The sequence below is a fragment of the Bos javanicus genome, chromosome 19 (assembly GCF_032452875.1).
Source record: "Bos javanicus breed banteng chromosome 19, ARS-OSU_banteng_1.0, whole genome shotgun sequence".
Taxonomy (NCBI): domain Eukaryota; kingdom Metazoa; phylum Chordata; class Mammalia; order Artiodactyla; family Bovidae; genus Bos; species Bos javanicus.
Window position 1 is genome coordinate 54,481,529 of NC_083886.1, and position 24,723 is coordinate 54,506,251.

The 24,723-nt window shown below is 51.5% G+C and overlaps 1 protein-coding gene across 5 annotated transcripts in view; it reads left to right on the top strand.

Annotated features, from left to right (window-relative positions):
• Positions 1-24,723, top strand: part of RBFOX3 (RNA binding fox-1 homolog 3) — a 440,093-nt gene that overhangs the window by 96,653 nt on the left and 318,717 nt on the right. For all 5 annotated transcript variants that reach the window (XM_061389818.1, XM_061389814.1, XM_061389819.1 and 2 more), the window contains exon 2: positions 16,739-16,882. The gene's annotated coding sequence lies outside the window, so the exon portion shown is untranslated. The remainder of the gene's footprint in view (positions 1-16,738; positions 16,883-24,723) is intronic.

Sequence of the window (24,723 nt, forward strand, 5' to 3'; positions counted from 1 at the left end):
CACAGAGGGCGTAAAAAGAGAATTTACCTTTTTAGAAGAAGGGAATGGCAACCCATTTCAGTATTCTTGCCTGGAAAATTCCATGGACAGAGGAACCTGGTGGGCTACAGCCCATGGGATCGCAAAGAGCCGGACATGACTGAGTGACTAACACACACTAACACACAGCTTTTCAGCAGGGAAAACTGCAAAGTCACATGATTTATTTAGTGCTTACCATGTTGAAAAAGATCCTGTTGCTGGGAAAGATTGAGGGCAGGAGCAGAAGCGGGCAACAGAGGATGAGATGGTTGGATGGCATCATCGACTGGATGAACATGAGTTTGAGCAAACTCCGAAAGATAGTGAAGGATAGGGAAGCCTGGTGTACTGCAGTCCATGGTTGAACAACTCCAGTTGCCAAGAGTTGAACACAACAGAGCAACTGAACACAACAACAAACAATGGACTAGTCACTAAATGAAGTGTTCTGTATACATGGTCTTATTTATTCTTTATAGTAGCCCCAAAAGAGAATTATTATCACCCAATTTATAGGTGAGCAAATTGAGGTTGGCAAAGGTTAGTGACAGGGGAGCCGGGATTTTGATCCAAGGTTATCTGACTCCCACGGTCAGACTCTTAGGCACTATGCCTTCTGGTCTTGTAGCTCTGCCCTCTAGTTCCTGGCCCTGTTCTCAGCCTTCTCTTCCCCTCACTGGGTTACTTTGTAAATGGATGGATGAATGGATGAGTGGGTGGTCAGGTTGATGGACAGACAGATGGATGGATGGCAAACGGGCATACAGTTCAGTAGACAGATGAAATTGATATTTCCAGGGACCTTAGCCTCTTTTTTAGAAAAAATTTTATTGAAGTGTAGTTGATTTACAGTGTTATGTAAATGTCTACTATACAGCAAAGTGACTCAAGCATATATACATTCTTTTTCATTTGTAGTTTGTGATAGGATGTTGATTATAGTTTTCTGTGCTATATAGTAAGATCTTGTTGTTTATCCATCCTATACAATATCAACAGTTTGCATTTGCTAACCCCAAACTACCAATCCTTCCTTCCCCCACCCCACCTTCCACCTTGGCAACCGTAGGTCTGTGAGTCTGGTTCTGTTTGGAAAGTGAAAGCGAAGTCACTCAGTCGTGTCCGACTCTTTGCGACCCCATGGACTGTAGCCTACGAGGTTCCTCCATCCATGGAATTTTCCAGGAGAGAATACTGAAGTGGGTTGCCATTTCCTTCTCCAGGGGATCTTTCCAACCCAGGGATCGAACCCGGGTCTCCCGCACTGCAAGCAGCCGCGTTTACCATCTGAGCCACCAGGGAAACTCTTCTGTTTTGTATATGCTCATTTGCGTTGTATTTCAGATTCCTCATATAAGCGAAATTATATGGTATTTGTCTTTCTCTTCCTGATTTCACTTAGTGTGATAATGTCTGGGTCCATCCAGGTTGCTACAAATGGCATTATTTTGTTGTTGTTTATGACTGAGTATATATATATATTTGTACATATGGACCACATCTTCTTCATCCATTCATCTGTCGATGGACATTTAGCTTGTTTCCATGTCTTGTCTATTGTAAATAGTGCTGCTATGAATATAGAGGTGCATGTATCTTTTCAAAGTTTAGTTATGTTTCGGTATATGCCCAGGAGTGGGGTGGATGGATTGTATGGCAACTCTACTTTTAGTAAGTGAGTGAAGTTGCTTAGTCATGTCCAACTCTTTGCGACCCCATGGACTGTAGCCTACCAGGCTCCTCCATCCATGGGATTCTCCAGGCAAGAATACTGAAGTGGGTTGCCATTTCTTTCTCCAGAGGATCTTCTCGACCCAGGGATCAAACCCGGGTCTCCTGCATTGGAGGCAGAAGCTTTAACCTCTGGGCCACCAGGGAAGCAAAGAGGGATCCTCCTTCTCCACACCATCTCCAGAATTTATTACTTGCAGGGACCTTAGCCTCTTTCTGATGTGTAATCCTAGTTTCACCAAGCCAGGCTGCCTCTGGAGAGGCCTTCCTTTCCTCATGAGCTAACACTCATCTCTAGATAGTAAGAATGCTGCCTTGAAGGAGCTCTGAAGGAAAGGGAGGTCCTAGGAAAGCAGCTGTCATGGCCAGGATCACTCAGGGAGGGCAGTCTGAAGGCCACTGCAGAGTCCCGGTTGACTTGGTCTTGGGCAGAGAGGCCTCCTCCCTGTCAGACCTTGGTCTAAGGTTCATACCCAGAAGGTGGGCAGGAGGTGGGCAGGATAGCCTCTGGCCAAGGAAGCAAATGGGGGGAGAGGAAGCCGGTTGTGGTGGCCTTGCTTCTCCAGCCAGCGTCTCTCCTGTCCTCATCTGCTCCTAAGCACCAATAGCTGTTCTGACTATGACCCTCCGAGCCCCTGAAGCTGAAGCACACTGGCTTCACCAGGGAAGCCTGGCTGAGACCAGGGCCTTGTGGCGGCCGGTGGGGAGCGGTTGGGGGGAGCTCTGCAGTCCTGCAGCCACCTCTCTTGACTTGAGGAGGGGTTGGGTAGACACTGGGTGTTTGCCCAGTGGTGATGGGGTGGCCACTGTACTCCAGAGGGAGGGAGCAGCTGTGGGTGCTGCGTGCAGTGCACCTCTTAATACCACCAGCCCTGGGCGTGGTGTGTCCATTCCCATCTGGTGCTCACCAGAGGAGGCCAGGTGTGGATTCTGGCTCCTGCTGCGGGTGTGCAAGGCGGCCAGGGTGGGGTCTGGGCGAGGACACTTCCTATGTTGTCATGTTCTCTCCTTTCTTCTTACTGTTAGGGAGCTGACACTGAGGCTTTGGGCGACAGCATGCTGATGGCTGTGGCCCTCCTGCTGCTGCTGCTGGAAGCCCCCAGGGGCAAGTCTCTTTGCCCCAAACACAGGACACCCACAGTATCATTACACTGATCATTGCTTCTTCCCAGACGTATTGATCTGACTCCTGTCGCTGACTCTGGCAAGTCGAAAGTCTCTGAAGCCTCAGGGACCTGAGAGAGCGGCTGTGACTCAGGGTCTATTGTCAGTCCAGGAGCTGACAAATTTTTTAATTTAAAAACTGAGTACAACTTGGTACTCTGTGACAACCTAGAGGGGTGGGATGGAGGTTCAAGAGGGAGGAGACATGGCTATACTTATGGCTGATTGACGTTGTTGTATGGCAGAAACCAGCACAGCATTGTAAAGCGATTATCCTCCAATTAAAAATAAATGAAAAAAAAACACAACTGAGTAATTTGCATACTGTGAAATGTATGTATGTATGCATGTGTACGTGTGTGTGTGTGCTGAGTCGTATCAGACTCTTTGCAACCCTTTGGACTGTTTGCAACCCTTTGGACTGGAGCCTGCCAGGCGTCTCTGTCCGTGGGATTTTTCAGGCAAGAATACTGGAGTGGAAGTCCCCCAGATGTATAGGTCTTAATATAGACCAAGCAGTTTTGACAAATGTATGCATCTGTGAGAACTTCCCCATCTCTCAAGAAAGTTCCTTGATTCGGCACGAGGCACTAGAGTGCCTTCGTGGGGTGATAGGATGCAGGCAGGTGAACCTGGGACTTAGTTCCTGCCTTAGCTGGACTGTCAGGATGATGGCCTCAACCAATGCAGGCCTGTGAGACCCCAGCTCCTTTGGGCTAATGTGACTGGCCAAAAGTGGGCAGCAAAGGAACAGACAGACAGGAGAAGGGGCCTCGGCTGGAAGGAACCAGGCAAGGTCATCGGCTCGTTGTCCCCTCCATACAGTCTCACTCATCATCCAAGAAGACGTCCGAGTCCTGTGTGGCAGGCGCTCCTGTGAGGGGCAGACAGGCATTTGGCATTCAAGTGATGCTCTTGTAAATACCTGAGACCGTATATGGGAGGCTCAGAGGTGGGCATCACTATGCGAATTATCCCACAGCAGGGCCCTTGGGGAATTCTTGGAATGTTTGTGCAAAGGACATGTGGTTACAGTAGCTAGGTGATATATATATATATATATATATATATATATATTTTTTAAGCACATTATCATTTTAAGTTTTATTTCCTGATACTCAGGCTTGAACTGCATTCCCTGTGCCCAGGGAGAGAGGTGTGACCCAACAGGGGGAACATTTAAAAAACCTTCCAGGAGACACAGTCAGGCTCCAGAAACCCCCAGACCTGGGAGTGCACCACAGAACGGAGGACTCAGGGCCAGGTCGGGCACTTGGACTCCAGGGAGGGGAAACAGTCATTTCGGTTCCTGCATTGCAAGAGCAAAGAATGAGTCTTCACTCAGGCCCACTGGCTTTTATGACCCAAAGGCCACACTACACCCCTAAAGTCCTTAGCACCCCTCCCATCAGCACCTCAAAATGCTGGTCCACGCAGACATCCAAGTGTCCTCGGGAGGGAGCCCTGGGAGTCCCCATTCCGCCCCCTCCATTTCTCTCCACTTTGCAAGATTTAGAATCCTGTTAAGGCCTTGGTCCCCTCCATTGGTGATGTAAAGCCAGTCTGGAGAAAATGTCAGCTGTTCAACATCGAAATCCTATTACCAAATGCTGTGCTTCCACCCCACAGATGCGGGGCAGCACTAAGATAAGTGAGAAGGAATCTCTGATCCAGTGGTGCTGCGCTATCTGCCCAGCCCACCTAGGAGGGGCTGGAGCAACTGCAGACAAGTCTCATCCTCACTCCTCAACCCCCGGCCCCCCGACTCCAGACAGCTCCTTCGACCCTACCTGCTGAGCCCTCCCCACCTCCCTCCACCTAGTTCCCACCTTCTGCGCCCCTCCCCCACACTTCCCCACTGACCTGCCAGCTCCCCTCCTCCTGCCCCTCCCTCAGTCCCTTCGCTCCATCCCACCTCCTCCATCCCCTCCCTCAGGTCTATACCCTCTGCGACTCTACCCATGTGCCTGCACCCCGTCGCTTCCCAGTGCACCCCATCTCCAGGTATCTCAGCCCCCCGTGTCCCTCCCACACCTCCCTGTGCCCTGCGCTCATCGCCCCACACTGTACCCTCCCACATCTCCACTCCCTGTGCTGCCTCCACACCTCCCTTTGCCCCTGTGTTCCCCAGTTCCTTCACTCCTGAAGCCCAGGGATTCCTTCCTGGAGGGTGTTTCCGGCCCCTCCCATCAGGCCCTCTAGATAGCTTGGCCAGGGTCTCACTACCCAGTGCTGGGGTAACTCCCCTGTCCCAGTCCCTGCCCAGTAGAGCATCCCTGAGCTGGTGTCCCTGGCCTGCAGGAGGGCAGAAGAAAGGGGACAGGTGTGAAGAGGTGGCTTTGATCTTTTCCTGGGGGTGGGCTTTGGATAATGCCCAGGAAGCAGAGTGAGGCTTAACTGTGGGGAGTGGGCTGCCCTTCACCCCGGGCCCAAATCGCAGAGTCTGCTTTGTGAACAGACATGGCCTGAAGATGGGGCTTACTTGGTCTGCTCCAGAATCCCCGCCTACACCTGCCCATCTTCCTAGTTCTGGTGAAAATCACTGACCTCCAGCTCTGTGATACCAAGGTGGGTTCTCTCCAAGTATGTTTGTCAGAGGGATTGACTTTCTGATATATGCCACTGGCCAAGGGACTCCCCTGCAGGCAGATTTGAGCTAATTCTTCAGTGGGCCTTTCGGGGCCTTCAACCCCCAGCTGTCCTGTCTCTCCTGCCACCTGCCCTGCGTTCAGACCTCCTCAGTTGGCTGGTGAGGCTCCCCTACCTGACCTCCTTCCTGCATTTCTGCTCCACTCTTTGTGCTCAGCTCTGCTATTACTTCCTTCAGAAAGTCGGTCACACTTCAGAAAGTACCTCACCCTTCCTGCGTCCACAGTGCTCTGTGCATCCCTTCTGTAGCATCCATCAGAGTGTATGGCAATTTCCTGTTTAAATTATGGCAGTGCACACCCATGCTCTCACCCAGGCTTCAGTGTTTTGCAGGTGGAGGGCAAAAGGTGGTGTTATCACCACCTGTATGGAGGGAGTGGCCCCTCATGGGTGAGCCGGTGAAGGAAGGAGAGATTACGCAACTTGCACAGGATCCCCCAGGTGGAGGTGGCAAGGTGGGGGACACACCGTCCCAGCCTCACCCCTTAGACGCCCCTGTCTGCCCACTTCCCCACTAGACTGTGAACCGCTGAGGGGCCATGCAGGATGTACCCTTGCTTCCCACCGCCTAGTCTGATGTGGCACAGGCTCTCCAGGTTTACTGAATACCTGGAGGAAGTATAGTGGTCACTTGGACTTCCTCCAGCTTCTTCCCCAAGAGCTCATCGAGCTTGCTTTCAGAGTCTTCTCTCTTTCCTCACCTCCCTCCCAATCCAACTGTGTTTTTCTTCACAGCCAAGGGGCCCAACCCCTATAACGGTGTGTGGTGAAGTGGAGGGGAGAAGGGGGAAGGGATGGTTTGTCTACCAGTTATTTGGGGCCACTAGGTGAGAATCAGAGTTTTGATCTTTCCATTCACTTGTTCATTCGTGTGATTTTGCATCCAACATATATGAAGAACCTAGTATATGTCATGGAGAAGGAAATGGCAACCCACTCCAGTATTCTTGCCTAGAGAATCCTGTGGACAGAGGAGCCTGGTGGGCTGCCGACCATAGGGTCGGTCACACAGAGTCAGACACGACTGAAGCAACTTAGCATGCATGCATGCATTGGAGAAGGAAATGGAAACCCACTCCAGTATTCTTGCCTGGAGAATCCCAGGGACAGAGGAGTCTGGTGGGCTGCCGTTTATGGGGTTACACAGAGTCGGACACGACTGAAGCAACTTAGCAGCAGCAGCTGCAGCAGCAGTATATGTCAGGTGTTGGGTTTACAGTGGTGAACAAAACAGATATTTCCCAGCTCTCGCAGACTATGATTAAGTAAAGAAATAAATCAAAATATAATTAGTTTGTAACAAGTGCCAAGAGAGAGTGACCACAGAACTGGGGACTATGCTAGCTTGAGTTGTCGGGGAAAGCCTCCCAGAGATGTGATTTCCACTTGAGGACGAGAGATGGGATGGAGGCAGCAGTCTCACAAGGAAGCAGTGAGTGAGAAGATCACCTGGGGTCGGTGGGAGACAGCTGGGTCCCTTAGAATTCCAATCTTGCCGGACCTCTTTGAAGAATCTGTTGCCTTCCTTCTGAGAACGCCCCTTCCTTGGGGTTTGTGGTATTTTGTAGTCTCATCTTCCTTCTCTTGGGGGCCTGTCCTTGTTCCTCCTTTCTCTCCCACCAACTCCTGGGGTGTCTCAGGTATTCCTTCTCATCACCCGTTCTGTACTCCCATCTTCTCACTGGTGTTCTTATCCACGCCCATGTCTTCAGCCACCATTTGTATTTTGGAAATTCCCGGGTCATTTACCTATTGCTCTGTAATGGATTACACTAAAATGTAGTGACTCCCAACAACAATCACTTATTAGCTCATAGTTTCTGGGATTCAGGAATCTGGGGGTGGCTGAGCTGAGTGCTTGTTAGCTCAGTCTTTCGAGAGGTTGCAGTCACCATGTTGGCTGCTGGCAGGAGGCCTCACTCACTATGGCCGTTTGAGTGTCCTCATGCCATGGCGGCCAGCTTCCCCCAGAGTGAGTATGACCTGACCTCAGAATTGATCCACAATCACTTAGGCCATGTTCTTGTGGTTACACAAACCAGCCCTGGTCTGATGTGAGCAGGGGCTACATAAGAGGATTGGAGGTGAGAATTATAGGGGCTACCTTGGAGGTGGGCTGCCACAATCTCTAAAGCAGACAAGACTGTTTCCTAAGTCTTAGATCCCAGCACCCAACCATCTACCAAATATCACCCCACCCCCGACAAACCAGGGGCGCTTTGAACACATGTCCAACTCCACAAACCTGGAAAAATTGTATTATGCAATTGTTAACATATGCAGAAGTGTAAAAGGTAGGTTATAAACTATCAAGCCCGCTGAAACCTCCTCGGTGTAACCTTCCCTAAGTCCTGTCTATCATACCAACCTCCTTCTGCCCTTTCCCAAATCTTAGTTTCTCACCTGATTCCTGGTGACAACCTCCTGATTGAGATTCCTGCCTTGGTTTTTACTCCCTCCATCCTGTCCACATTGGCACGAGAGCAAGCATCTGTAAGGCACACATCTGCCTCGTTTCCTGCTTGAAATTCTTCAAGAGAGCTTTTAAAGTCCTTGGTGTGACGTTCAAGGTGCTTCATGATCTGATTCTTGACTTGCTGGCCAGTGTCGTCCTCAGTACTTCCAATCCCACACCTCCTGCCCCATTATCTGCATCCCTGGAAGACATCTCGCCTGCTCCTCCTTGCTTGGCTCTGCACCTGCTGTCTCCGCCTCTCCTCTCCTTGAGTCTCTCGCTCACTCCAAGGTTGGCACCTCCTCTGGGAGCAAGAACACCCTCTCAGGATGAGGGAGGAGCCTCTGCCCTGGGTTCCACACATCCTCTGCCCATCCCTCTCAGTGGCACTTCACTCCTTCATTCCATCACTCGAACGCACTCATTTAACACCTGCCACGTGTCAGGCACTGTTCTAGGTGCCAGGAACGTGGCACCGAGCAAAACGAAGGTCTGCTCTCTGGAGCTTGCCATCCGTGTGAACCCTTAGCCCACTTCAGCCCAGATTTTTGGTTTATCGTCATCTCTCCCTCTGCAAGTTTCTTGGGGGCAGATCAGGGTGGTGTCTCCGACCTGTGTCCCTAGTATCTAGAAGGGACTTGATGGACATGCATCGCAGGAATGGTGCTTTCTGGAAGGGCCAAAATGTGGGAACTAGATGACCTGAAGTCTCCTGAGTCTAGAACAGACCTAGTTAACCATTCCAGGGTCTCGGTCATCATTTCCTGGACATGGCATCCCTGGTTTGGTGAGGGAAGCAGGGAAATGGGCAGCAGAGACTGAGAAGGCTTTAGATCATGCCCTTGGCAAGGCCATCTCATCAAGAGTTGCTTGGGCTTGCACGTGACTCCCTGGTGTCTCCACCACTGCCCAAGACTCAGCTATTAATTACCCATCTGCCAGCCTTTCAGCCAGCCTTGCAGACCACTTGGGTCACATGCCCACCTTGCTGGCGTGTGTCCAGCACTCCATGAGAAAGAAGGCACTGGCCGCCTTCAAGGCTCCCAGGGAGCCAGCAGTAGCTAGACTGGAGTTCTCCTGTGTTTTGGGAACATTTCAGGGTCAGGGCATTGAGTCCCTTGGCCACTGGTCCCAGCCTCACGTCAGCGGTTCTGAGCCCCCAGCTTGAGCCTGGCTGTCAGTCGGGTCACACAGTTTCCAGCCGCTCCTCCAGAAATTGCTTTCCTCGACCTTGGGGAAAATTGCTTCCCAAATGACACCCCTCCATTTCACAAGCCTTAAACACAGCACCGGGGACACGTAAATTACATGAGGCCCTTCCCATTCCCGTCGGCTACATTGAATAATGTAGCATTTCAACAATACCTAAAGGTACACTATTATTAAAACACACTGGTATTAAAAAAAAGAAGAAGCAACAGCAGCGGAGCTACATTAAAATTGTCACAGACTCCCACTAGATGCCAGAATCATAAAACCCAAATTATTTTTGCCAGAGAAAGGATTCATAAGGCATGAGGGGAGTTAGGAACGGAGCTGGTTTCACACGAGTGGTTTAAAAATGGGAGGAGGAGATTCATTTATTCAGAATATTACATATCCTCTGTAATCTTTACAACTGAAATGTGATGCTTCATGTTCTTCTCCTGGTTAAAGAAATAGCAGGTTTGGCTTTCTTAGCTTGAGCCTCATTTCAAGTGCTGGTTTTGGTTATTAGCTCGTGTTTTGGGGGAAGAAGAATGAGGAGGAATAGGTGTGATGAGAAATTGAGGGGAATGCCGTCGGCATCCCTGAGAGATGCCTTGAGAGAGGCTGAAGAGAGAAGATGGGAGAAAGGACCCTGGCTCACAGGGAGAAGCAGGTTTCAGAGAAAAATAAGGAAGAAAAACAGTGCCTTGCAGGCAAGTGAATGAGGACTCCGCAGTGTAACAAATGGGTATGGTTAGCAGGGGGGCTTCCCAGGAGGCACTAGTGGTAAAGAACCCACCTGCCAATGCAGGAGACATAAGAAACACGGGTTCGATCCCTAGGTTGGGAAGGCCCCCTGGAGGAAAGCATGGCAACCTGCTCCAGCATTCTTGCCTGGAGAATCCCATGGACAAAGGGACAGTCCATGGGGTCACAAAGACACAACTGAAGCAACTTAGCATGCTTGCATTCATAGTTAGCAGGGGGCTTCCCTAGTACCTCAGCACTAAAGCACCTGCCTGCCAGGAGACACAGGTTTGATTCCCTAGTCAGGAATATCCCCTGGAAAATTAAATGGCAACCCACTCCAGTATTCTTGCCTAGGAAATCCCATGGACGAGGGTGCCTGGCAGGCTACAGTCCATGGGGTCGCAAAAGAGTCAGACACTTAGTGACTAAAACAGCGACAAGCAATAGTTAGCAGGATAAGTAGCCCTGTTTGTTTGGATATTTGGATGGTTTTTAAAAGTGAATACTGAATCCCTGCCATTATTTTGAATTTTTTCTCAGTTTTATTGAGATGTAATTGACATATATCATTAAGATGTACAACATAATAATTTGATATTTGCATTTATTGCAAAATGACCACCATAATTAGCCTAGTAATATCCATCACCCTCACACAGTTACATTTTTTTTTTCTTGTGATGAGAACTTTTAAGATCTACTCTTGGCAACTTTCAAGAACATACCTATAATTCAGGAGACCTGGGTTCAATCCCTGGGTTGGGAAGATCCCCTGGGGAAGGGAACAGCTACCCACTCCAGAATTCTGGCCTGGAGAATTCCATGGACAGAGGAAACTGGCAGGCTACAGTCCACGGGGTCTCAAAGAGTCCGACACGACTGAGCGACTTTCACTTTGACTTTGTAGTGCTGTCACCATGCACCATGCAGTGTTATGCCCCCAAAATGTGTTCATATTCTAACTGGAAGTTTGTCCCAACTCACCACCTTCACCATTTCCCACCCCCCCCCCCCCCCGCCCCGGCTCTGGTAACCACCAGGCTATTTCTCTGTTTCTATGGCAAATCTATGCCATTACTCTGAACTTCTTTTACTTTCTACCAGACCAAACGGGAGAACTAAAAGCCTTCCTCCTCTGCAGTGAGATGCAGCAGAAATGTGTGGTTTGGGGAGAAAGGCCCATTTCTAAGATGTGTATGTTGAGTCCTTTGGGATTTTTCAGCTTCCATTTCTGGAGTCCCTGTGGGAAGCCGCGCAAGGAGGCTGGCACATCTCTGGCAGTATTAGTATCCTCATTAAAACAACCAAACAAGGTACAACAAAATCCCCAAAACTTGATTTCTGAAGATTTCAGAGTCCTTTGGGAGAATCTTTGCTATTACCAATGGAGTCCCCTCTACTCCATCCTGCCCGCCCCTCCCCACTGCCTTAGGTGGCTCCTGGCATTCATGGCTGACCTTTATGAAGAGGCCTGTGGCTCTGGGGGCCCTGAGAGCTCATTTGGTTCCTTGAAGCATTAGGAGAAAATGCCTCTGATTTAGTGCAAAGCCTTCTGAATGTATTACCCCTGTGCTTCTGGGAGGAACCGATCAGGTGACGTTCCAGACACCACGCCTCATGGAGCATCCCGATCCCTGGCATGCGTCTGCACACAGGAGGCTCTTCAGACGAGTCGAGGGGGCAAAGGGTCAGGGCCGTTAGTTCTGCTTGTCGGAGATGGGGCTAGCTGGAGGGGAACATGCTCCAAGTTCTTCCTGCCCCGATGCCCCAGAGGCTCCAGAAAAGTCACCCAGTCTGTCTTGGGGGCAGGTGTCCTGTGCCTTGTTCCAAGCAGGAGATGAAGGGCTGCACTTGCAGGGCCACATCTGCCCAGAGGGGGCGCCGTTGTCCACACCCCGATGCCCAGTGGTGCTGTGTGCTGGCAGGCGGCCCAGTGAGGGCGCTCCAGCGAGGGCGCCAGCCTGTTAGCTCACCCGCTGTCTCTGCTTCTCTGGGTTGCCTCCACCTGAGTCCCGTGAATAAAGCCTCTTCCTCAGGTAACTTGTACATTACAAAGGACTATTCTCTCGCCAACCTGTCCTTGGGCCCTGAAGTCCCAGTGAACCTTTCTCTTGGAGATTTGGAAGCAAATCCAGAGTATCTGCTTGGCTGTTGGACCTTTCTCTGCAGGAAGCTGTGAGCCTGAGGGGTCTTCGGTGGGCCTGGATTGTCGGCTTTGCTGTGTAGAACGTGAAGGTCATTCTACCTCTGGGAGTCGGAGACCATCCCGCTGACAGGCAATAATTAAGAACAGTTAATTCCACGTGTCGGTTTTCAGGTTGGCTGGGAATTTTAATGAGAAACATTACTCCCATGCACACTGCCCACCCAGACGCACCTCCCTTCTCCTTCTTTTCATTGTTCACTTAACAATATCGGCCGAGCGCCTACTGTGTGCAGCCCTGGGCCAGGTGCCAGGAGCCACGGTGAGCAAAGGTCAACACCCGTCTGCCCTTGCGGGACTCGATTCAGTCCTACTTCAACGACGATGGTTCAACCCTTCTTCCCTCTCCGTTCCCTCTCCCTTCCTCCTTCCTCCAGTTCTTTCATCTCTCCCCACCTCCTCACCCCCTTCAGCCCCCTCTCTCCCAGACCGACAACCCTGCTCAGCCCCTCAGGACAGTGTCCAGCCCCACAGGGGGCAGAGGACAGGAGCCCTCAGGAAGGAACGGAGAGAGACTGCCCAGTCCCTGGCAGAGCTGGAGGCTGTGTAGCTGCTCGTCTGGCGGGCTGGAGTCTGAGGGTGGCCAGAGGACCTTGTCATCCACACAGTCTCTTCTAGAAAGAGCCTCCAGTGAGGCCTGGGCCCCTTCCTGTGTTGGCTTATTTTTGCAGAAGACACTTTCTAGAAGTCCAGGTGTTTATCTTTCCATCTTTTCTCCCCAGTGGCAAGAATCCAACAGGAGGCCTTTTGGGGCCGGAGCGCCAAAGGCAGCCCCCAGCCTCTGACCACCTTGGGAGCAGAGCTGGGGGCCCGGCTGGCTCAGCAGCCACCGTGGGCTGGAGTGGTCAGAATGGGGCACAGGCCTGGGAGACTTCAGTCCACAGCTGAGATGTGGTGGTGGTCAGGGTGGGGGGTGGTTGGCAGTGGGAATGGGCTCTTTACTGTCCTCTGAGACTCAGCCCTCCCTCCTGCCCAGGCTGCCTGCCCCACGCCCTTGGCAGGACCATGCCTGGTGCTTTCCAGATCCAAGGCCTTTTCTATATCATATCTCCAGCCTTCCCGGGAAACAGGCCTCTGTCGATCCCCAAATTATTTTGAAAGCCCCCACCACTAATGCCAGGAGAGTGGATCCCAAAGCAGATAGAGGAGGCAGGGAAGAGTCCTGGCCAACAGGAAACCCTTGTGCCCCAGTGACCCTGGGGTTCTGCAGGGGGTGTGTGGGGGTGGGGGTGGGGCCTCAGAGGCCCCCACACCCCCTCCCTCCCTGCAGTGGTGGGGGGCGAGGAGGCCTGGCAGGTTGCAGGGCAGCAGCTGGAGGCCCCTGCCTGCCTCCTACACAGAGTGTGCCCTGGCAGAGGCGGGAACCACAGGTGCCTGGCACTGAGCATGCCACATGGTGGGGGCCCAAGAAATGTAATTCCAAGAAAGAGGAAGATTCAGCTCCCTGCTGCGGCCAGTCCGACTCTGTTGCCTCAGAGTCCAAAGTCTGATATGACAGGCTGTGGCCTTGACCCTGGGCCCCGCCCTGGGCAGCTTGGCCTCTTTGCTTTTTTGCCTTATCAACTGAGCTAATCCTGTGGGCCTTGAGAGAGGTATCCTAGTGACTTCATTCCTCGGCCTTTACCTCCTCCCCCAACCACCGCTGCTGGGCTCCATGGGCAGGAAGGGACCAATTCCTTCCTCTGCAGCCCAGGACCCAGGGCACTCCACCTGGGTGGGCCCTGTGGGCCCCAAAACTGAGGGCCTGGCTTCTGTGCCGTGGGTGATGGATGGTGTTTCCTGCTGAGGAGGGAGGGAAAATGTGCCGCTGCAATCAGGGACAAGCTGTTAGATAATCTCCCATCCGCTTGGGTGGAGGAAAACACATGGAGCTGGGGAGGGGGCCCCCTCCAGTCCATCTGAGCAGGCACTCTGTGTGGGGCAGAGTTGGGTGATGGGCAGGTGGGGGACATGAATTTGACCCTGGAGAAGGTGGCCTGGATTGGAGGATCGAACATGACAATCAAGGTGCTGGTGACTGGAGGAGTTTGGGGACATCCCTTGGATTCTTGCTGCTCTGTCCTCCCTGTCTCTGTGCCCTTTCCTTTGTCGCTTTTTTCCCCCAGATTTAGGTACCAGGGGCGTGGGGCTTGGGCCTGGCCGGGCCGCATCCACAGCCCCGTCTTGCTCCCGATCCAGCAGGTCTGGTGGAAAAGGAACGCCGGTCCTTGCCTTTTGTACTGGCTGCTGATAATCAAGCGTTTATTATACAAGAAGCCAGCCTACCTGCCTTCTTGCCCCAACAGCTGGGGTCACTACCTGGAGCTGCCTCCACGTGGGCTCCCTCCACTCCCAGTTGAGCCTCTTTTCTCCCCCAGCCCCTCTCCCCTAGCCATCCATCTCCTTGCATGGAGCCCACTGACCTGGGAGAATCAGATCATGCACGTATCTCTCCCCGTGAAAAGTGGCCTGTGGAGCTCAGGGCTGTTCCTAGCCTCTCCCATGCTCAGGTCCTAGCTCTGTGCCTGGCATGGATGGCCACTGAAAAGGGGGTTGTGCCCACGCATTTCTCTGCAGTTGGCAGCACTCTGTGAGGTTGGCCCTGCCATTTGGGATGGGGGCCATCTCTGTCTTCAGTAACTGGATTTTAAGAAAAGGAAAAAACTGACAATTTTTTCTTTATTATGTTTCAAAGCTCTGTTGTGAGATTTTTGGGGACATGCCAATGGGAGTCTTTCCACTGGGGTAGGGTGGGGGGCAGAGCTGAACCATCCCCTGGCCAACAAGACCTCACAAGCCCTCCCCAAAGCCAGTCCTTCTGGACTGATCAGGATGGATCCCCTAAATGGTTTATGTGTCCTGTCTGCCTAATGGCACACTCACTGGGTTGAGATAAATTAAGCAAAGAAAAGACTTCCAAGGCCCAGGTGCCTCCTACCCTCTACAAAACCTAACCAGCCACCACCAACAAAATAAACACAAACAACCAGATCGCTTCTGTTTTCCTGGGAATTTCTGCTCTAAAGACTAATATGAGACACTGTTCTAAGTAAATCTAAGAGTGCAAAACGAGAATAAAAGTTGGGGGTTGTTTATTCATTCGCTTGATGAATACTGAGTGAGCTCCAGCTATGTTCTAGGTGTGTTCCAAGCACTGGAGATATAATGAATAAAACAGATCAAGTGTCTGCCCGCAGGAACTTGGCATTCTGGGTTGAGGGAGGGGGAAAGAAAGACCACAGGCAGCAAATGCATCTATGTGACAGCAGATTCAATAATTTCTGGGGAAATTCATGGGGAAAAGAAGGAAGGAGTACCAAGGGGATGGTGGTTATTTCTGATAAGGTGTTTGGTTTTCAGATGACCTCTCTGGAAAAGTGTCATGTAATGGAATCCCTCGTGGGGGCAAACCCCAACTTAGGTAGGGGAGTGCAGCCCATGTAACAGCTGGTAGAAAGGTGTGATGTGGGGTGGGGGTGGGGGCGGGGGAGGAGGCATGCTTAAGTCTGGAGGCACAGCTGGGAGGCCTGGGGACTGCAGGGGTCGGGGAGGCAGGGAGTGGGCATGGTAGGGGGAGGGGCCAGTGGTACAGCAGGAGGCTGCAGTACCAAGGGTCCTGTGGGTAGAGGAGGATTTACCATGAAGTGATGCATCCATAGGGCTTCCCTGATAGCTCAATTGGTAAAGAATCTGCCTGCAATGCAGGAGACCCTGGTTCGATTCCTGGGTCGGGAAGATCCACTGGAGAAGGGATAGGCTACCCATTCCAATATTCTTGGGCTTCTCTTGTGGCTCAGCTGGTAAAGAATCTGCCGACAATGTAGGAGACCTGGGTTCAATCCCTGGATTGGGAAGATTCCCTGGAGAAGGGAAAGACTACCCACTCCAGTATTCTGGCCTGGAGAATTCCATGGACTGTATAGTCCATGGGGTCCCAAAGAGTTGGACACGACTGAGCAACTTGCCCTATGCACCTATGGAGCCCCGGGTAAGACCCTGCACCTTACTTTTGCATCCACCACCTTGTCTTATTTTCTTAGAAAAGGACACATTCACCCCCTAAACCGTGTAAGCCTCATAGTCCCCAGACCTGGACTGACCTGGTTTGTAGCAAATCTGGGTGTTGCCTCCCCGTGAAATAGGACACCGTTGGGGGGACGCATCAGGAGAGTGAAGTCACCAAGGGGATCTGTTAGAATGAGAAGGACAAGGCAGTTGTCAGAGGTGGTGTGGCCATGGGTCCTGGAATCTGAACTGGGTGAGGCGGGGAGCGAGAGCAGAGGGGGATGGGAGACAAAGAGGGGTGAGACGGGCACATCGGAGTCAGAGAATCACAGGGGGTTGGGGGCAGGGCTCCACAGCAAGAGAGCTGGGCGAGCTGCAGAGGACGTCCCACCCTGGGCAGCAGTCCGGCTCTAATGATTTGTTTTTCACAAGGTTCCCCTGATTCCCTGGGGGTGTGATCCCTGATGGCAACAAATTGGCTTCGAAGCTGCTCTCTCTTCTCTTGTTTATTAACACCAGTGTTTGTTTTATATATTAAAAAAAGGCATGTTGGCTTCAAAGGCATTTACATTTTTCCTTTTCTTTTCCTTCAGATTGGAAAGCTGCCTCTGAGACTCTGAAGGTTTTCCTGCTGATACTCGCTCCTTCCCAGTAACCCTCCATCCCAAGGGGAGCCCCAGAAAGAACACCAGGGGGGCCTCCCTGCTGCCACAGAACCACCTCACCCGCCACTCCAGGTAAGGCCGCGCCTGCCCGCCACCACACCTGTCCTCAGAGTTTGCATTTGTGATGGAAAAACATCTTAATGAGGATATTTTATTTTACATGAGGGAACGACAGGGACCTTCTTTTGCTGGCTCTAGTTTGCAGATTGTGGGGTCTTCTGTGTCTTCAGGGAGAAGGACAGGGAGAATCGCAGAACCGCAGGAATGCCTTGGGTGGGATTTTGTAAGAAGTGGCTACTGAAATCTGTCAGCCTGGCGGGGAGTGGTTATTCCAGGAAGGAGGGTGGACAGGGCGCTCAGTTCACTGTCTAGTGTCAGCACGAAATGCCACGGTGGCCAAGGTGGGGGTCTGATCCTCCCTTGCATGGCTCCGTGCACTTTCCCCTGTGGCCCAGGGATGGGATCTGATGCCTTCATCTGGCTCTAGAGGGAACTCATGATTGCTGCACTCCCTCCCCCAGTGGCTGGACTGTACTTCAACCCTGGCACTCGCCGCCTAGAGTTATTGGCAGGCCTCACAGGCTTAGAGCCTGTCCCCTGCAAGACTGCCCCACTTTTAGCTGCAGATCTCAAGGACGTTTGCACTCCTGACCAAGTGGTTGCAAATTCACAGGTTCCCACAACTGCCTCAGTTTTGATAATTTGCTAGTACAACTTGCAGTACTCAAAGTGCTGTGCTTTCCATGAATCTTGGGAAGATAATTCTTGCTGCCTCCATGAAGGAGGTTGCAGGGCCCAGCTGCCTCGCCTTTCTGTGGGTTTGAGAACCAGTATTCTCCTGAAACAGTAAGTGTTTGGTGTTGTGGAACTTGAAAGCACCAGACTGGCCGATCCCGGTGGCTGGTCCAGCCGTCTGGGGCTGGGCGGGCTGGCTACGCAAGCTCCTTTTCCACCTGGAGCTGTTTCTGGGCGCACATGCCCTTTCTGCCCCTTCGTGGCTTCTGAAGGTGTGCTTGCAGTTGTGAAACAGGAAATGCGCATCAAGGCTCTTCTCCCTTCCAGTGGGGTGAAGTCCAGGGGAGAGAGGCATCAAAGGGAAGACCCTGGCGTCCTGTTTGCCCTGAGTAGCTTGAAGCCTGCAGAGGGAACTGGGCTCTGTGTCACCTTCTGATCACCTCCAGGTGGGGGTGGGCCTCTTGACGGGAGAGAGCCAAGCACATCCATCAGTGATCAGGGTGCTGGCTGCTGACCCCCTGCAGACACCCGGCCACCCAGTGGTGGCGCCCCCTGCTTTTCTCAATGGGATCCAGATGCAGGCTTCAGAGGGGGCTGCCAAAGCTGCTATCCGGGTGTGCCCATACATCCAGAGCTGAGGTCCAGAAAGAAAATGAAGGATAGGGCAGCAGGCATCCCAACTGGCTCCTCCCCCCAGCGGCGCCCTCATCCACGACTTAGTCATGAGCAGCAGGAGCAGATATTTTGGAGAAAAGTCGACCCGGGAGAGGGAAGTTTGGGGAATAGCAGATGCCAACATAGGGCCTATGGAGCCCCTGCAAATATACATCTTCCATGGCCTTTCACAGTGGAAGGTCTCCTGGAGAAAGTGCTCCCCAGTGGTGCTCCGGGATCAGTGATGGAGAGATTACAAGGAAGAGCCTTCTGCTCGGGTGAGCAGGCTGTTTCATTCCCAGTGGCGTGTGGGACTGTTGAGCGTATCTCCTGGTCACTGCAGATGTGTCCTTGATGGATCCTCAGGGTCAAGTAGGGGCAAAAAGGGTCAGCCCAGGGCACGGAGGGAAAGCTGTTTCCTTCCTAGCCATCGTTCCATCCCTGGCTCCCTTCTTCTGCCTTGGAAAGTGTCCCATAAATTATAACCCACCCAGAGGCTCATCTTTTAAATAAGGATTTGATTTGGGTTTTACTGTATAGTAAATTCTGAGTCCTTATTAAAAACATGGGTGGATATTAATCTGCCGCAAAGTGAGATTTGTCTCTTACATGCAGGGGCACAGGCTGGGGCAGATGGGTCCTCCAGATCAACGGGGACGGAACCCACCTGTCAGCATCAGGAAGAGACACTCGCTGGGCGTCACCTGCTCTTCTGTCCGTGAACCTCCCCTTTCTCTCTCCCTTCCCTGTCTTCACTCTCATTGGACAGTCTGACTCTTTCCAAAGCCTGGTGCTGTGTGTTACGGTTGCTCATACGAACAGAAGGCACAGCAGGCTGTTTCTTCTCCAAATGTTTTCTGGGGTGGGGGAACATCTTTGTTCTGGAGATGAACAGTCTGACCTCTAGCCTCTTGAGAGGTGCTCCTAAAACCTGCAGGGCGCAGGGAAGAGTCCACACCAGGGTTTACTTTTCTCATCCAAGAAAGAGTGGCTTTGGGTTGGGCCAGTGGCACCTTTTCCAGCACAGGGGACAGTGTGTGACCGAAGCAGGGGCTGCCACACTCATCTTGGGTCAGGCGTGGGTGTGTTGTGGCTGTGAAGCTGGCAGTTTGGGCTGTTGTTCCCCACCCCACAACATTAGAACTCATCTGTCTACCCCCGGCCCCACCCTAGGGGATGGACCCCTGAGGGGCAACATGCGACTTCCCATAAATCATTCCCGAATGAGCGTGCTTCCTGCATCATCCATCACGCTCATCTCTTGTCTGCTTGTTTTTAAAAGCTGTTAAACTGGAATCCATCACATGGCACCCTCGGGGGGCCAAGCTGCAGCAAAGGCTGCCCGCATCAGCAATATTAATGCACACGGAGCTTTCTGGAGCATCGAGGTAAATGTCTCCCCAGTGGTGGGGAGACGGAGAGCGTGACTTTATCTAGTTACACCAGAAGCTAATGGGATGTTTCTCTGACACTTGCAGTTAATACATTCCTGCCATGCATGAGGAAGTCCCGGTGGCTGCTGGGTGGAACAGGTAATACCCACCTGAACGATGAGGCTGGTATTTTTCCCTTCTTGCAGAATCACCTTTTATTTGCTTCTCATGCCTGATATTTTAATTCGAAGACTTTAGCTGAAGCCAGCCTTTGGAAAGACAAATCTTTCTAGAAACACTGGTGGTTGCTCTTCTATTGCTAAATGTATTTTGGAAAAGAAGATTTGGAAGGGTACTGAGATCAGCTTTAATCCTTGCTTCTGAACCTTCACGGCTAGAACAAGTTCTGGGGATATGCCCATGCGGGAGGGGGAGGAGTCTGGAACCCTCTCCTTATATTCATTCTCTTTCTCTGTCCCCTTTCCTTTCCTCTAATTGCATGAGGAAGGCCTGGACCCTGTTTCTCTGTGGCTGAAATCTTCCAGGCTCTTAAACATTCACCTAATTGACTAGTGCTGGGTTTCCCTCCAAGAGCTTCCCTGGGGGGCTCAGATGGTAAAGAATCTGCCTGCAATGCAGGAGGCCTGGGTTCAACCCCTGGATCAGGAAAATCCCCTGGAGAAGGGAATGGCTGCCCACTCCAGTGTTCTTGCCTGGAGAATCCCATGGACAGAGGAGCCTGGCAGGCTACAGTCCACAGGGTCGCAGAGAGTCGGACACGAATGAGCGACAAACACACTTGCCTCCAAGAACCTCTCTGTCTGTCCCAGGCAGATGTCACAAACCTCGGTGGCACCAGTGATATTTTGTCCCATCTGCTTTGGACTTTTCCGATATCCTTTTCTGTGCCTTGTGTTTTGCTGGTTGAAGGGTGAAACTGCTTGTTGGCAGGGGTGGGCCGATATTTTTGGTTGGTGACCTCTGAACTCTGGGAGTGAGCAGCCCAGGAGGCTGGGCGTGTGGCAGAGGGCGCTGTCAGAGCACCCCCTTCACGCCGGAGCTGTCCAATTAGAGCCCATTAGTCACTCAGTGTGTTAAAGCATTAAGAACAATTAAGGGTGAGAAGAGTTTCCAGATGTAGCTTCAGCTCAGGGGCTGGAAGGGAAACACTGCTGGCCACTCCCCAGATGGAAATAGTCTGAGAGGAGTGGCAGGCATCAGCAGTGGCTCCTAGAGCCCAGGGCTTTAGGGTGGGGAACCCACAGGGGGGCTCCTGATTCAGACGCTTGGTGGGAGGGTCCTGGGGCCGTCGCAACAAAGGACCACAAGCCAGCGGCCTTAAGACTAACAGATTTATTCTCTCACACCCTGGGACTGGAGGTCTGCAATCAAAGTGCCAGCAGGGCCCGTTCTGTCTCCAGATTCTGTGTTCACTGCCTGTCCCAGTGTTGCTTGGCTGGCAGACACGTTTGTTCTAGTCTCTGCCTCGCTGCATGGCTTCTCCCCTCGGTGTCTGTCTGTCCCTGTCTCTTGACACAGTGCGCTCCTCTGTGTGTGTATGTGTGTGCCCATATTTTCCCTCGCTTTATGAAGGTGCCGGCTAAGGGTTAGCACCCCTCACCCCGCCCCACCACCCCCTCACTCCAGGAGGACTTCATTTTTACTTGATCAACATTCGCAGACCCTAAGTCCAAATAAGGTCATTGTCACAGATACTTGAGGATAGGATTTCAAGATATCCTTTTTGGGGGACACCATTCTACCTACTGTATCCTCTAAGACTACTGGGGAGGAAGGTGAGCCTAGACACCTTTACTACTTGTTCCTACCCCCCAGAAGTACTGTCATTGGTTCATTTTAAAAACAATGATAAGAATGTACCCATGAGCCAATTAAGAACTGAAGGCCAGAACCTCAAGCTGTAAGAGCGACTTCTTGAAAACCCCAGCCCAAGGTCATAGGTTGTCTGTCATTCAAGAGGCAGCTGCAGCGCCAGGAGCTTTTGCCTGAGATCCTTTCCGTGTCACTCACTTGCCACCAATCCCACTGTTAAGACTGGTCTTAAGAACAAACCAAGCATGAAAAAGACAGACCCCAAATCTAAACCTAAAAGTAAGCAGTCCTTGCCACATGTCTTGGGAGCTATTTCAGAGCCTGGCCAGTGAGGGTCTTCCTAGAGGCTCCGGAGGCCTGAAGGAAGAGATTGCAAGAGGAAGTTGGAGCCGGGCTTGGCAAGGTGAGGGAGAGAGGTCTTGGGGAACGGAGGCAGTCAGGCACTTAGGAGCTCTGTGGGTTAGAAATGTGGAGGCTCTGAAGGCTGGAGAGCCCACAGGATGAAATGTGGGAGTGAGAATCCAGAACTGGGGGAGGTTGGCAGAGAGAGGAACGAACATACCAGGGGACAAGGAGGAGTTGAGGCTGAAAATAGCCTGGTACCCGCTGCATTGAAGTCTGCGGATACGGAAGTCCAGGGTGGCTGAGGCGGCCTCCTGGGATTCCCAGTCCTCCTCGTGTGCACATGGTCCATCTTCCTGCGAGATTATGGACCATCCGTAACAGGGCTGTAAATGACTTATCACCATTGACAGCAGCAGGCAGGTACATGCAGGGGAGACAGGGACGAGTGTCACACTCAGTGTGCTATGCTGACACACGTGTGCACTTGTCACATTCAGTCCCAGTAGAGAATTTGGGACTTAAAGGAGAAGTCCTGGGCAGAGAGAGAAGTTCTACGTGGATTTATACAAACCCGCTGATTCTAGATTCAAAACAGGCTACCGGGGGCCATGAGGGTTTGTGAGCCAGCCTCACCCAGAAGTTGACGTGTGCTTCCTGGTTCCACTGCCAGGCAGGTGCCCAGGTTAGGCCCTTGGATCGGATCCCATAGACCCCTCACTTTGTTCTGTGTCGACACGTGGGCTGATGGTGAACTCCACTCAAAGGGCAAACAGACGAGCAGGGATTTTTATGGATTGGGAGAAAATTATTTTTTTTTTAATCCGATTTGCAAGGATACATTAAGTATTCCCAGGCCTGGTGCTTTCAAAGACATCTGTGTTCTGAAGGGCAAAGAACAGAAAGGGAGTGTCAGCAAATGCCTCAGGAAGAAAAATTAATTTAGAAGTAGAGGTTGAGACAAGCTTAACTTCAGTGGTGCATGTGTCTCTGTGTGTAGGGGAGAAAACATGGAGGCAGAATAGAATCATTTTTCTCTTTTTTCTTTGAGGTGGGAGAGGAGGTAGCACATGCACAGATGGTGTTTTTGAGTGACCTTGTGTCGCTGAGTGTGGCTGAGTAGTGGCTGGAACTGTAGGAATCTCGCAGGGTGTGGCCACCCGCAGCTACCAGTGGGGGTTACCAGGATGCCAGCATTCCGGAAGGACCTGGAAGCAACCAGATGACAAACCCAAGTTCAATGAAGATCAAACAACACACGCACAACACAACCTCTTGTGGGAGACATCCGTGGGCCTGGAGTCTTTACAGCAGGGCTTAGAGCTTGGAGACTGGTCCAGCTGACAAGCTGGGGTGACACGTGTTTGTGAGTATCTTATCCAAGGTTCTCATCTGTAGATTGACATGCGTCATCTCTGTTACTCCTCACAATAACCCTCTAAGCTAGGTCTCCTGAGGAAACTGAGCCATACAGGAATGGTTACACAGGGCTGTCCAGAATTTGAACCCACAGCTGCTGCCTGGTACCAACCCCGGTTCAGGACCCAAGTCTCTATGATCCAAATTGTGCATGCATGCTCAGTCGCTCAGTCGTGTCTGACTCTCTTTGACCCCACGGACTGTAGCCTGCCAGGCTCCTCTGTCTGTGGAATTTTCCAGGCAAGAATACTGGAATGGGTTGCCATTTCCTACTCCAGGGGATCTTCCCAACCCAGGGATCGAACCTGCATCTCTTGCATCTCCTGGAAGATGATGCAAGGGGGATTCTTCACCACCGTGCCACTTGGGAAGCCCACGAACAAAATCAGAGCCAGTGCCCACCTGTGAGCTGCTGCTCTGATTCCAGCAAGATGGGGACAGAAGTCGAGAGTGTTCATTTAGAACCGTTCACAGTCAGAGTGAAAGGGCAATTTTCTGTCTACTGTTGTGTCTACTGAATCTAATAATAAGAAATCAGGCTTTGTATTTTGTAAATCTTTTTATTCTACTTTTCCAATAATCCCATGCTTGTAGCTTAAAAAGAAATATAGATCTGCAAATAAATAAATGTAGATCTGCAAAGAAGAGTGAGGCCTTTGCCACACATAGTTTGAGAAGCCCAGATGCAGAGGATAGAGTCAGATCACAAAACTGGTGAAGTTTGAATAAGCTCTGTGGTTGACCTGGTTTGGGAATGTGTCATGTGTGAAGGTACGTTCGTTTACTTGGGCTGCCATGACAGAGCGCCCAGACTGGATGGTGAACAGAAATTTTCTTTCTCACAGTTCTGGAGGCTGGAAGTCCATCTACTGTCAAGGTGTGAACAGGGTTGGTTTCTTCTGAGGCCTCTTTCCTTGGGTTGTAGATGGCCATCTTTTTCTGCATCCTCACATGGTCGTCCCTCTGTGTGTCCGGGTCCTAACCTCCTCCTCTTGCAAAGACACAGTCAGATTGGATTAAGGCCCACTCATATGACTGCACTTAAACTTACAGGCTTCTCAAGTGGCACAATGGTAAAGAATCCATCTGCAATGCAGGAGATGCAAGAGACGTGGGTTCAATGCCTGGGTCAGGAAGATCTGCTGGAGGAGGAAATGGCAACCCACTCCAGTATTCTTGCCTGAGAAATCCTATGGAAAGAGCAGCCTGGTGGGCTACAGTCCACGGAGTATCAAAAGAGTTGGACATGACTGAGCATGCATGGAGTCAAGGACCCTTTAAAACTCTCTCTAAATACAGTCATACTCAGAAGTACTGGGGGTTAGGGCTTCAACTTAATGAATTTGGAGGGGACACAAGTCAGCCCGTAACAGAAGGGGATGTGAGAATTCTCTGCACTATTTTTGCAGTTTCTTCAAGTCTTAAATTATTTCAAAATAACAAGTTTTTTTTCAAGGATGACACTCACCTCCCCCAAAACAGCATGGCCACTGTGGTTTGCTTGGCAAGATCCCAGCAGGCATCCATCATTCTAGGTTTTTGGGGACAATGCCAGGA